General features: G+C 45.5%; 1 long non-coding RNA gene across 1 annotated transcript; it reads right to left on the bottom strand.

Moving 5' to 3' along the window:
- Positions 1 to 431: 431 nt before the first annotated feature.
- LOC139227036 (uncharacterized) lies at positions 432 to 14,018 on the bottom strand. Its single transcript, XR_011587360.1, has 3 exons — positions 13,905 to 14,018; positions 4,211 to 4,348; positions 432 to 781 (listed from the first exon to the last, which is right to left on the bottom strand). It is a non-coding gene; the product is annotated as an uncharacterized lncRNA (long non-coding RNA).
- Between the last annotated feature and the right edge of the window lie 715 nt (positions 14,019 to 14,733).

Below are 14,733 nucleotides of genomic sequence, written 5' to 3' on the forward strand. Positions count from 1 at the left end.
AGAATGAGAGGGGATCTCATAGAAACATGTAAAATTCTGATGGGCCTGCACAGATTAGATGCAGGAAGAATGTTACCGATGTTGGGGAAGTCTAGAACCAGGGGTCACAGTCTAAGGATAAGGGGTAAGCCATTTAGGACCGAGATGAGGAGAAACTTCTTCACTCAGAGAGTTCTCTATCGCAGAGAGTTGTTGATGCCAGTTCATTCGGTGTATTCAAGAGGGGGTTAGATATGGCCCTTCCGGCTAAAGGAATCAAGGGGTATGGAGAGAAAGCAGGAAAGGGGTACTGAAGTGAAGGATCAGCCATGATCTTATTGAATGGTGGTGCAGGCTCGAAGGGCCGAATTGTCTACTCCTGCACCTATTTTCTATGTTTCTATGTAATACTGGACCATGGGCACTGTGATCATTTATTATTAGCACATATTATTACACTTGTTTCTTACCTCAGGTTTGCAAAAAATAAAAGATATGAAAAAGTTTTTTCATTACGGCAAATGTCACAGTTGCAATTTTCTTCAGAAAATGCCTGCCTGCAAACCTTTCACCTTGCATTGTCCTTTCAAAGCCCCGAGCCTGTGTATTTCTTTGCACCTCACACAGTACAGAAGTGGTCGTGGAGAAGAGACCTGCAGTGTTGGAGATGAAGATTGCTGTTCCAGTCTTGTTCATTAGGCTGAAAACTCTTTCTTACTCAGCTGTGCAGCTTTGGCGGATTTGAACCCACATCAGGAGCAGCTTCTACTCACTCTTTGGGTTTCCCACAAGGTCCTAATGCCTGTCGCACATCGAACCAAATGTGTTAACAAAGACATAGAAACATAGAAAATAGGTGCAGGAGTAGGCCACTTGGCCCTTCGAGCCTGCACCGCCATTCAATAAGATCATGGCTGATCATTCCCTCAGTACCCCTTTCCTGCTTTCTCTCCATACCCCTTGATCCCCTTAGCCATAAGGGCCATATCTAGCTCCCTCTTGAATATATCCAATGACACACACTTGCTTCTTGGTGTGACAAGTATATAGGTAGGGTGATCACTTGACATGATCCAGGTCATTGTGAGCTACTCAATCCTCAGTGTGGGCAGAGACAGAGCCTGGCAGCTTGTTCTGTGTTGTCAATCTGCAAATTTCCTTCAAACAGACATTAACTTGGGTGACTATAGTTTATGTTTATTTATAGCTCTACCCTCTTCACTGATAAGTAAATGTTCAAAATTTTATTGTCCGAATCCAGTGATACAGTATACTGAAGCAAAACCTGAGGTGGTTTAAAACGGAAATTAAAAGTGGATTGATGACCTTACTGCACAATTTATACCTTTATCTGAAAAAAATCTTCAATTATGAAAACCTTGCTGATACAATCAAGAATGAGGTGGACCCAAATCATTAATCTGAGGTTTGGTGGGATTATATGGGCGGCAAACCATTCATAATTTAATAGCAGGATGGGGATTTCTCATCAGGACGCATTAATAATAAAGTTTATCAGATGGAAACATAATGTCATAAAATATAGAATATATATAAATGATGATTAAGCAATCAAGGCCAATTTTTTCAAACCTGTGCTACAGACAGGGAGCATCATGGCCCCAATACAGGTAATGTGGCCCCGGTACACATAACGTGGCCCCGGTACATGTAACGTGGCCCTGGTACACATAATGTGACCCCGGTACACGTAACTTGGCCCTGGTACACGTGACGTGGACCCGGTACATGTAACGTGGCCCCGGTACACGTAACTTGGCCCCGGTACACGTAACGTGGACCCGGTACACGTAACGTGGCCCCGGTACACATAACATGGCCCTGGTACACATGACGTGGACCCGCTACATGTAACATGGCCCTGGTACACGTAACTTGGCCCCGGTACACGTAACGTGGACCCGGTACACGTGACGTGGACCCGGTACACGTGACGTGGCCCCGGTACACGTAACTTGGCCCCGGTACACATAACATGGCCCCGGTACACATGACGTGGACCCGCTACACGTGACGTGACCCCGGTACACGTAACATGGCCCCGTTACTCCAAATATGACTAGTGGAGAGGGGCCATCTCCCAGACTATTTAGCAAACCATGTGGGCAACATGATTTACTAAACCTTCATCCCTTTATTCTGCCGTGTAACACTGGGGCTGAGGCTCCACATCAACCGGCATGGAGTCTATGAGCTCGCTGGTGGACAGCTAACCAGACCAATGACTGCAAGATAATTCTGTGCATTTAGTCTATTGGACTGCTCAAGGGCTGCACTGGTGTATGAGGTCCTTGTGTTTGGGGAAGGGAAGGTAAGGGCAATGGGCTAAATTTTCCTGTAACAATAAAGGCGAATTCACGACGCATGCCCTCGATAATGCGCAAATCAGTCAGCAAGTCGAGGGGATGAAGAGACGTGCTGTGAGTTGTGAATCTTCAGACATTGATGGTTGATTTGCGATGTTCCACTGTTTGCTTTGTACAAATGACATCTCGCCCTTCGCCTCCCTGTTATTTTTAAGAATTTGCTGGACTTCAACCTTAATTGTCCATTAAACTCACCGCAGGTAGTTAAGGCTCATAACTAACAGTGTAAGTACCCTTATAATAAAGTAATAATTGTTCATGCAATGCCAAGTAACCTCTGCAGCTCAGAAAGTGAACAATTAAATTGTGAACTCTCATTCCCGCATCTCGTAAATTGTTGTCGGAGTTTCTGTTTCTTTTTTATCTCCCTCTTAATCCAAACTTTCCTTCCCTCTCCTCATTTCTCTTCCTATACCTGATTTAACATTGAATTCACCTTCCTACTCTATCCTTTCTCTGTTTCCTTCTCAATCTCTCACCTACAGATGCCTGCCTGCAAGATTTGGCCGAAGAGCTGGTTTTAACATATTTCGCAAGGTAGGAATCGTATATTTTCTCGCCATACCCTCGCCGCTCTCTGCCAGGCTACACATGCCCCCCCCACCGAGAGGCAGACCAACCGGCTTCCAGACCGCTCCCAAGGTCAGGGTGAGCTGGTTGCTAGGCGATAGACAAGTGCTGCCCGGGTGGCTGTTCTCCCACCGAAATCCCTACCCTTTATCAGGAGGCACTTGGCATCAGCTTCAGCTGCAGCACTGCCGCACACCCGCCCCACTGGAAGGGTGCCAGGTGTTGGCGTCTCCAACGCGTTGCGTGCCACCCAGCTGCCCTCTCCACCCAGCATTCTGCTTATATCCTGAGCGTGGACTAAAATATTGAGGAAGCAATAGATACAAATCTTGGAGTTACTACCAAGGTAGTGGGCACTTTAATACCCTGCATGTTTTTCATCTCTCCAAATGATTCCACAACAGGCTGTATCCCTGGAGGAGCAATGCAGAAATATTGAAACAACACAATATTCCATCAGGGGACACAGCAAACAGCTGCAAGGCGCCTGAGCAGCCACTGGTCAGGTGAGTCACTGCTGGACCCATGTTGCACACCTCATAGCAGCTGGCTCCAGGAAAACTGAAGAGAGAGAACAATGATTATGCTGAATGATATAATTATAATTTATAGAAAGTGGTGACTCGCAATGTAAGAATACCTCGAGTTGGCGAGTGCAGTGTTGTGCTGTGGCACCAAGCCCTACCGAGCAGGGAGTTCCCAACATCCATCGGCTGGCTGTGCTGAATTAATTGTTTCAGTGGTCGAGGGAGTAGGGTGAAAAGAAATGTCGTTGCTACTGTTTGTTCTCCTGCGACCACCTGCTAAAAACTGCTCATGTGTGGACACCAAATAAGGGCAGGATTAGGCTCGACTGTGCTGCCCACCATGGTGGAATTGCCTTCCAACTCATTAAGCTGATGTGTAATGAATAGCGTGGTCATGGAGTTAGCCAATGCCCAGGAAAGCTTGGCACTGTGGCTGGATTAGGGGCACTGTGGGCAGGTTGAGGGTATCGGGTTGGATTTGGGGCAGTGGGGGTGCGTTGGGGGACAGTGGGGGTGCATTGAGGCACCAGGGGTGGGTTAGGGGCACTGGGGGCAGGGTTAAGGGGCACTGGGGTGGTTTAGGGGCACTGGGGAAGGGTTAAGGGGCACTGGGGAAGGGTTAAGGGGCACTGGGGAAGGGTTAAGGGGCACTGGGGAAGGGTTGGGTGTAGGGAACACAGTCTTAGCATTAGTTTGATAACACGGATAAAGCATAGGATATTACAGGCCATTTCCCCAAAGGCCCACCTTGAGCACTGATCTGTCTCTGTCTTGCTGAGGTCTCACAGCCACTTCCTCCTGTTACTTGCTAACCAGTCGTGTTGATTTACTGATGTTCAGGCTCCTTGTAGACTGAGAACGGTCAGTGCTCCAGACCTCAGATTACTGCAAGTAATGTTATAGGAGATAAACTAATCAATAATTAATGAGAGTTAGAAACCTCTTAGCTCAAAATTATTGTATTTTGAATGAACACATACTCATTCCATCCCTCAACGATGAAGACATCCTACTAACTTTATTGGGATGCAATCAGAATCCTAGAATGTACTGTCACTTATACCTAGGTTCTTATCAGGGCTGTTTGACATAAAGGTGACTAACTGATGCTAGTCTGAACATAGTCTCCTGTAGCTTCTAAACACATCATACTGGGACTCTAGGTGTCAGCTCTCAGTGGGTAGCACTCTCACCTCTGGGTTAGCAGGTTGTGGTTCCAGTCCTAATCCAGGAGTTGATCAAATAATCTAGGCTGAGGGGGTCCTGCATTGTCGAAGGTGCCGTATTTTGGATGAGGCATTAAATTGAGGCCCGTTCTGTCCTCTCAGGTGGACGTAAAAGATACCGTGGCACTATATCAAAGAGCAGGATGTTCTCCCCGGGCCAATATTTAACCCTCAACGAACACCCCAAAAAAACAGATGAACACATTGGTGATTATCGTGTTGCTGTTGTGGGACCTTGCTGTGCACAAATTAGCAACCGTGTTTCCCTACTTTACAGCAGTAACTATACTTCAAAAGGACTTCATTAGCTATAAAGCACTTGGGAAGGTCTTGCGGTTTATAAATGCAAGACTTTCTTTCTACAGTGGTTTATTTTGGTTCCCTTTTTATCAGGCCAAATAAAATATCCTGTGGGATTAAATGGCAGAGTGACTGGCTCCCTATTACTTATGGGAGTCAATCTGCTGAGCTTTTTTAGAAATGTCTGAGGGAAAAAGATTGTATGCTTTGTCCTACCCATCTGTGGATAGAGCATTCCAAGACCCCAGCACCCTTCACATCCTCAGAGGCTACATGGACATTCCTGGAAATGGTGTTTACAGCTCGAGACCTATGGTGGAATCAGTATCAGTTGTAGGCCGATGAACAATAAGATAACTATAGTCTTTGCAGGTAAGTCAGCCGACACCCTCTGCTCACTCTTTACTGCCCTTGTGTGGCTATCTTCTTCTTCTTACGCAGTTCCCCGGAGTCAAAGATGACTTGCTTCCACACTAAAATGAGTTCTAAGGCGACTGATGAGACCAATGCAGGATCTACAGTCTCGGTCACAGTGGGGCAGATGGTGGTTGGAGGGACGGGTGGGTGAGGTACGCTCTTTCCGCTGTTTGTACTTGGTTTCCGCGTGCTCCCAGCAAAGAGACTCAAAGTGTTCGGCGCCTTCTCAGATGCTTCCCCTTCACTTTGAGCAGTCTGGGGCCAGGGATTCCCAAGAGTCGATAGAGATGTTGCATTTTTTTCAAGGAGGCTTTGAGGGTGTCCTTGAAGCTATCACTCGCAGTCCCAGTCCTCTTCAGTTGACTTTTGAGATCAAAGTTAGACTAATATCGTGAGGTTAACTAGTTTAGTGCTGGCCGGCCTCCTTTACTGGGGTGTTAAGGTTGCTCCATGCTGGGGTTTGTTCCATAACTAACTGTGCGCCATGCAGCAGCATCATTCTCAAGTAGGGGGAGGCAGACAGAGCAGTGACCAACTGTGGCCATTATAATAATAATAACATTTATTTATATAGTGCCTTTAATGTAGTAAAGCATCCCAAGGCGCTTCACAACGTCTTACAACAAGTTAGATATTGACAAGGGAGGGAAAGAGAGGAAAAGCGGGAGATGGAAGTGTAAGAGAGGTAAAAGGCTCGGATCTGAAGCGGCAGACAAAATGCGCACGCAGATAGATACAGGTGCAAAAACTAAAAATAAATAAATTCAAATTACATTGTAAATAATACAATAAGCAATATACAACAGTAAAATCAGTATAATCAGGCAGGTCGAGGAGGCGGGAGCTCGGAGCAGCGAGAGTCCGGGGTCGGCGAGAGGCCTATAAAGGCCAGCGGGAGTCGGGCAGTTCGAGCAGTCAGTCGAGGAGGCGGGAGCTCGGAGCAGCGCGAGTCCGGGGTCGGCGAGAGGCGTACCGGTACAGTTGCAGTGGGGACAGAAGGCAAAAAAGTAAAAGAAATCGAAAGGTGACGTCACAGCCAAGCGGGTAAGTGATTGGCTGGTGATTGGTGAGTAGTTTTTCTTTTTCTTTTCTATTTCAGTAAGTAACATTTAGCATTGTTGTTGCCAAATTAAGTTAATCTAGGGGTTAAGTCATGGCAGGACAGCTCGGACACGTGATATGCTCCTCCTGTACAATGTGGGAAATCAGGGACGCTTCCAGTGTCCCTGACAGCTACGTGTGCGGGAAGTGTGTCCACCTCCAGCTCCTGACGGACCGCATTGCGGCACTGCAGCTGCGGGTGGATGCACTCTGGAGCATCCACGATGCTGAGAATGACGTGAATAGCACGTTTAGCGAGTTGGTCTTACTGCATGTAAAGGGTACACAGCCAGATAGGGAATGGAAGACCAACAGGCAGAGCAGTGCAAGGAAGGTAGTGCAGGGGTCCCCTGCGGTCATCCCCCTGCAAAACAGATACACCGCTTTGAGTACTGTTGAGGGGGATGACTCATCAGAGGAGAGCAGCAGCAGCCAGGTTCATGGCACCGTGGCTGGCTCTGCTGCACAGGAGGGCAGGAAAATGAGTGGGCGAGCGATAGTGATAGGAGATTCGATTGCAAGGGGAATAGATAGGCGTTTCTGCGGCCGCAACCGAGACTCCAGGATGGTATGTTGCCTCCCTGGTGAAAGGGTCAAGGATGTCTCGGAGCGGGTGCAGCCCATTCTGAAAAGGGAGGGTGAACAGCCAGTTGTCGTGGTGCATATAGGTACCAACGATATAGGTAAAAAATGGGATGAGGTACTGCGAGACGAATTTAAGGAGCTAGGAGCTAAATTAAAAAGTAGGACCTCAAAAGTAGTAATCTCGGGATTGCTACCAGCACCACGTGCTAGTCAGAATAGGAATCACAGGATAGCTCAAATGAATACGTGACTTGAGCAGTGGTGCAGCAGGGAGGGATTCAAATTCCTGGGGCATTGGAACTGGTTCTGGGGGAGGTGGGACCAGTACAAACCAGACGTTCTGCATCTGGGCAGGACCGGAACTAATGTCCTAGGGGGAGTGTTTGCTAGTGCTGTTGGGGAGGAGTTAAACTAATATGGCAGGGGGATGGGAACCAATGTTGGGAGACAGAGGGAAACAAAATGGAGACAGAAGCAAAAGACAGAAAGGAGATGAGTAAAAGTGGAGGGCAGAGAAACCCAAGGCAAAAAACAAAAAGGGCCACTGTATAACAAAATTCTAAAGGGTCAAAGTGTAATAAAAAGGCAAGCCTGAAAGCTCGGTGCCTCAATGCGAGGAGTATTCGGAACCCAGGAGAGGGCTCTGAGCTAGTTAGAGTGGGTGAGAGCTCAGATGAACAGGACCCCAAGAAAGAATGCAAAAGGCAGGAGGCAACAGAGCAGAGTAGCACTGGAGTAAGTGTAAACCACAAGGTGATTGGAAGGGACAATATGTATGAATATAAGGGGGCTGCAGGAAGGGTCAAAACTAAAAATCATGGTTTAAAAACTAGTATTAAAACACTCTACCTAAACGCACGCAGCATTCGAAATAAACTAAATGAGTTGACGGCACAAATCATTACAAATGGGTATGATTTGGTGGCCATTACAGAAATGTGGTTGCAGGTTGGCCAAGACTGGGAATTAAACATACAGGAGTATCTGACAATTCGGAAGGAAAGACAAGAAGGGAAAGGAGGTGGGGTAGCTCTGTTAATAAAGGATGATATCAGGACAGTTGTGAGAGATGATATTGGCTCTAATGAACAAAATGTTGAATCATTGTGGGTAGAGATTAGAGATAGTAAGGGGAAAAAGTCACTGGTGGGCGTAGTTTATAGGCCCCCAAATAATAACTTTAAAGGTGGGGCGGACAATAATCAAGGGAATAATGGAGGCATGTGATAAAGCAATGGCAGTAATCATGGGGGATTTTAACCTACATATCGATTGGTCAACTCAAATCGCACGGGGTAGCCTGGAGGAGGAATTCATAGAATGCATACGGGATTGTTTCTTAGAACAGTATGTTACAGAACCTACAAGGGAGCAAGCTATCTTAGATCTGGTCCTGTGTAATGAGACAGGAATAATAAATGATCTCCTAGTAAAAGATCCTCTCGGAATGAGTGATCACAGTGTGGTTGAATTTGTAATACAGATTGAGGGTGAGGAAGTAGTGTCTCAAACGAGCGTACTATGCTTAAACAAAGGGGACTACAGTGGGATGAGGGCAGAGTTGGCTAAAGTAGACTGGGAACACAGACTAAACAGTGGCACAATTGAGGAACAGTGGAGGACTTTTAAGGAGCTCTTTCAGAGTGCTCAACAAAAATATATTCCAGTGAAAAAGAAGGGCGGTAAGAGAAGGGATAACCAGCCATGGATAACCAAGGAAATAAAGGAGAGTAGCAAATTAAAAACCAATGCGTATAAGGTGGCCAAGGTTCGTGGGAAACTAGAAGATTGGGAAAATTTTGAACGACAGCAAAGAATGATTAAGAAAGCAATAAAGAAAGGAAAGATAGATTATGAAAGTAAACTTGCGCAAAACATAAAAACAGATAGTAAAAGCTTTTACCGATATATAAAACGGAAGAGAGTGACTAAAGTAAATGTTGGTCCCTTAGAAGATGAGAAGGGGGATTTAATAATGGGAAATGTGGAAATGGCTGAGAACTTAAACAATTATTTTGCTTCGGTCTTCACAGTGGAAGACACAAAAACCATGCCAAAAATTGCTGGTCACGAGAATGTGGGAAGGGAGGACCTTGAGACAATCACTATCACTAGGCGGGTAGTGCTGGACAGGCTAATGGGACTCAAGGTAGACAAATCCCCTGGTCCTGATGAAATGCATCCCAGGGTATTAAAAGAGATGGTGGAAGTTATAACAAATGCATTCGTTATAATCTACCAAAATTCTCTGGACTCTGGGGAGGTACCAGCAGATTGGAAAGCAGCTAATGTAACGCCACTGTTTAAAAAAGAGGGAAGACAAAAGGCAGGTAACTATAGGCCGGTTAGTTTAACATCTGTAGTGGGGAAAATGCTTGAAGCTATCATTAAGGAAGAAATAGCGGGACATCTAGATAGGAATAGTGCAATCAAGCAGACGCAGCATGGATTCATGAAGGGCAAATCATGTTCAACTAATTTACTGGAATTCTTTGAGGATATAACGAGCATGGTGGATAGAGGTGTACCGATGGATGTGGTATATTTAGATTTCCAAAGGGCATTCAATAAGGTGCCACACAAAAGGTTACTGCAGAAGATAAAGGTACGCAGGGTCAGAGGAAATGTATTAGCATGGATCGAGAATTGGCTGGCTAACAGAAAGCAGAGAGTCGGAATAAATGGGTCCTTTTCGGGTTGTAAATCGGTGGTTAGTGGTGTGCCACAGGGATCGGTGCTGGGACCACAACTGTTTACAATATACATAGATGACTTGGAAGAGGGGACAGAGTGTAGAGTAACAAAATTTGCAGATGACACAAAGATTCGTGGGAAAGCGGGTTGTGTAGAGGACACAGAGAGGTTGCAAAGAGTTTTAGATAGGTTAAGCGAATGGGCTAAAGTTTGGCAGATGGAATACAATGTCGGAAAATGTGAGGTCATCCACCTTGGAAAAAAAAAACAGTAAAAGGGAATATCATTTGAATGGGGAGAAATTACAACATGCTGCGGTGCAGAGGGACCTGGGGGTACTTGTGCATGAAACTCTTTTGAGTTTACCTGCGAAAACATAAAACATTAAACGGTGCCACCCGACCTGGGTGACACTCCAGACATTTACAAGGCCCTTTTTTTTTTCCCCCCTTTTTTTGTTTTTTTTTGTGTTTTTCTTTTTTGGTTTTTTTTTGGGCACTAAAGTCACAATTTTCCCCAGTGCCCCCTATAAAAGGGAAGGGGGACACTAAAAGCACCGGCAATTAAAACAAATTAAACTTAAAAACGTAAAATCAAATTAAAATTTGGTTGCCGGGCGTGATGATGCACTCCAGTCCCTCCGGTGCCCACCTCTCGCGGAAGGCCGCGAGCGTACCGGTGGACACCGCGTGCTCCATCTCCAAGGACACCCTGGACCGGATGTAAGAGCGGAAGAGAGGCAGGCAGTCAGGTTGAACGACCCCCTCGACCGCCCGCTGCCTGGACCGGCTGATGGCTACTTGTGCATGAATCCCAAAACGTTAGTTTGCAGGTGCAGCAGGTAATCAGGAAGGCGAATGGAATGTTGGCCTTCATTGCGAGAGGGATGGAGTACAAAAGCAGGGAGGTCCTGCTGCAACTGTCAAGGGTATTGGTCAGGCCGCACCTGGAGTACTGCGTGCAGTTTTGGTCACCTTACTTAAGGAAGGATATACTAGCTTTGGAGGGGGTACAGAGACGATTCACTAGGCTGATTCTGGAGATGAGGGGGTTACCTTATGATGATAGATTGAGTAGACTGGGTCTTTACTCCTTGGAGTTCAGAAGGATGAGGGGTGATCTTATAGAAACATTTAAAATATTGAAAGGGATAGACAAGATAGAGGCAGAGAGGTTGTTTCCACTGGTCGGGGAGACTAGAACTAGGGGGCACAGCCTCAAAATACGGGGGAGCCAATTTAAAACCAAGTTGAGAAGGAATTTCTTCTCCCAGAGGGTTGTGAATCTGTGGAATTCTCTGCCCAAGGAAGTAGTTGAGGCTAGCTCATTGAATGTATTCAAATCACAGATAGATAGATTTTTAACCAATAAGGAAATTAAGGGTTATGGGGAGCGGGCGGGTAAGTGGAGCTGAGTCCACGGCCAGATCAGCCATGATCTTTTTGAATGACGGAGCAGGTTCGAGGGGCTAGATGGCCTACTCCTGTTCCTAATTCTTATGTTCTTATGTTCTTATAATGAAGATTAATTATAATTAAACAAAGTTAAATAATATATACAATAATTATACATTCAGTTAAAATTAGAAAATCAGCAATTGAAGCAAATTAAATATGTTTTTAACTTTCTTTAAAATTCACTCCCTGTCCATTGATTCAATTAACATGGAAGAACAAACAGCATCCTCCATCCTTGTGATGCCATAATGTCAGTACTTTTTATTTCTCAGTTTGCCCCCCCACCTCGAGGTCCGTTGAGGCTCCAGGTTCAAAGCTCCAGGCTCGAGTTATCTTTAATCATTATCTTTCTGCCCAGGTTGTTCTTATAAATGAGCAATTTGCACTCATGCTGGAAGGCAGGATGTCCATCTTTGCTGCGTCACTTTTTGTAAGGAGGCGCGTATTTCATACAACTAACGTGGCCTTTATTGTAGTTGGTGCAGAAGATTTGCTTTTGCGTATTTTGGGGCACTTGCATTTTCCAGATTGTTAACAAAGATCATCCGCTGATGTCGCTGTGATGCCATTGGTGGGATTGGAGGTTGCCTGAGGTCTGCTTTTGTTGACCTTCCATCCTTGCCAATAGACCACTTGCCCATGGAGGGGCAGCATAGCTAAGTCTGATCCTCTTCTCACCCAATGTGCATCCACACACGCTCACAACCCTCACCGGCAATCTCACTGGCCAGGGGCACTAATGCCAAGTGTGTAACACACACGGCTGGCCCAGCTGAAATCAACTAACTCAGGACAATCAGGAGATCAATTCTGGAACATTCGAGGCTTTTATCCACTCGGCCATCAGGGCAGCTCTCAAAATCAGGAGAGAGGTTTCTTTCGGATGCTATTTAGCTAAGTGGTAAGAAAACATGTTTAGAATTAATCTTCCCCAATATATTTTAATAACTTGGGATGGAGCTAGTTTGTATTTCAAGCTTTGTGACTCGTTTAATAAGAGCATGAATATATTTTGTTGATGTCAGCCTGTGGCCCGAGCTGTAACTGCAGGAAGTACAGTGTCAGCCCTGAACTGCCAGGCTTTAAATGGCTATTTACTGCGCCAGCAAGTCAAAAAACGTAGACTACCACTGTGACAGACTATTACAATATTCTATTCTTGGTGCATTCATTGACACAGTTCTGGGGAGCAGCAAATTAATTCCCCCAGTAGCTTAATAAATTATGCAAAACCGAGCCCATTGAGTCAGAGAGATTTATTCAATAGGCTGTTATCCCCACATAACTGGTATAAAATAAGTTTTTCCTGGGTATTCATCATGGAGTCAGTATAGACAGGAAACATTGAGTACCGAACTTTACAGAGATTTAGTCAGTCTAATACGTATTGTCAGCCTACAGCTCGTACTAAATTATGAATAGGGAGCACCATAGAGTAAAGGTTTCACAGAGTGCAGTCAAAGTCACACTTAATAAACATTGCCGGCAGTATTACGGAGAGAAAGAGCCAATCATGAATATAGTTGTGAGGGAGCTCAGTCAATGCTGCCCTTTTAACCACAATATCTCCCTCTCTCAATTTTCTCCCCCTCTCTTGAAGACACTGAACTCCGCCCTCAGAGGCTCCAGGTGTGCCCAGATGTATGAATTAATTTAAACAGCTTTTTCAATGTAGCAGATGGAGAAGAACGTTTTAACACATTCATTACAAATCTCTCACCGGACTCTTTGAACAAATGACATTACAGTTACAGTCATTCTAACAAAAGTCATTAAAATACATTGTTAAAGGTCTGTTAAAAATGAAATCCATAAAGTTTACTAAATGTTCAAAGGGCTGGATTTTCGGTTCTGCTGATTTCGGGGCGGTAATGGCGGCGGGGCGGTAACGTTTGCGCCCGGGAACAGTTTGCGCCTCAGTCAGCAATATTCAACAGCTGGGCCCTGAGTGTGAGGCAGAGCACTAAGGGAGGTGTTGCACATCTCTCTTAGGGCGCTCGGCCGGCTGAGCAACTGAAAATCCCAAACTAAATAGCCGGCCTAGGAGCACCATAAGAGAGGCCTTGTGGGGAAAGAAAAAAACCTGAAAAAAACCAACAAAACATTCACAATAAATAGCTCGTGCCATCACAACATAAATCACAAAAAAACAATCACACATACCTGAGGTGGACATTACTTACCTGACAGCAGCTGCTAAAGCTTGGACTGCCCACTTTCACAGGCGGTCCCAGCCCGGCACCCTCGGGAGTGCTGCGGGTCGGGCGACAGCCAAAAATCGAGCCGGTGTCGCAAGCGGGGGCATTGCACACCGGCTCGCCTCTTCCGGGCGGTAATGCTCCATGCCTCTCCGAAACCGGCACCGAATGTCCCGCCGGGGCACTGGAAGCTGGAAGTGCTTACCGCCGCCATTGCTGCCCTTCTGGGGTGCTAACACAGGCGGAAGACCAAAAATCCAGCCCATTGCCTTTTCAGGAAGCTGAACTGATCTAAATATATGAAGTTACATGAAAACATGATGCAAGCTTTGTTTTTCAATTTTGTTTTCAAATTGGGGCCCAGGGACCTTTTGAGATCTGCAAGGGGATCGATCCCAGAGGAGATCAGGATTCAGTTTGTTATGCATCAAATTTCTTACTTTTCCTGTATTAGTTCACTTACTTGCAAGTTACCTCTGTTACTCTGTTTTTTATATTAGTACCAACAGATCTCGCGAAATTCCTCACTGTTAGTCAAAGAATACACAATTTTAGAGCAATTGGGGTGTTATCAACAAAGTGTGGCAGGTAAAGTGTTACAGGAAGTAAGTGTGACCGACAGAGGAACTGGGTCTGCTAAAGTGCGGAGCTAGTGCCCACTGCTGGCGGGAGGGTGTAACTTACAGAGTGAGAGGTTAACCTGAACAGTTCCCATTATTAAAGTGAATACAGGGATTTATAATGGGAAAAAGATAACACGAAAGCACAAGAAAAATGTGACAACAGGAATTAAGGTTTTCAAGACACAAAGTCCGAGCAGGGGTAATGTATTATAGAGAGGAATTAATATAAAAGTATTTTTTTCTATTGGAAATGTGGTAAACAATGAGGATACTGGCAGGCTTCAGGACAACGTAGACAGACTGGTGAAATGGGCAGATACACGGCAAATGACATTTAATGCGGAGAAGTGTTGAAATGATGCATTTAGGAAGGAAAAATGGGGAGAAGCCGTATAAATTTTAAAGTCGGTGCAGGAACAGAGAGACATGGGGGCCACATACACGAAGGTTGGGCTTTTATTCATTGGAATTCAGAAGAATGAGAGGTGATCTTATCGAAACGTATAAGATTATGAGGGGGCTTGACAAGGTGGATGCAGAGATGATGTTTCCACTGATGGGGGAGATTAGAACTAGAGGGCATGATCTTAGAATAAGGGGCCGCCCATTTAAAACTGAGATGAGGAGGAATTCTTTCTCTCAGAGGGTTGTAAATCTGTGGAATTCGCT

This window comes from Pristiophorus japonicus, chromosome 16 (genome assembly GCF_044704955.1).
Source record: "Pristiophorus japonicus isolate sPriJap1 chromosome 16, sPriJap1.hap1, whole genome shotgun sequence".
NCBI classification, from domain to species: domain Eukaryota; kingdom Metazoa; phylum Chordata; class Chondrichthyes; family Pristiophoridae; genus Pristiophorus; species Pristiophorus japonicus.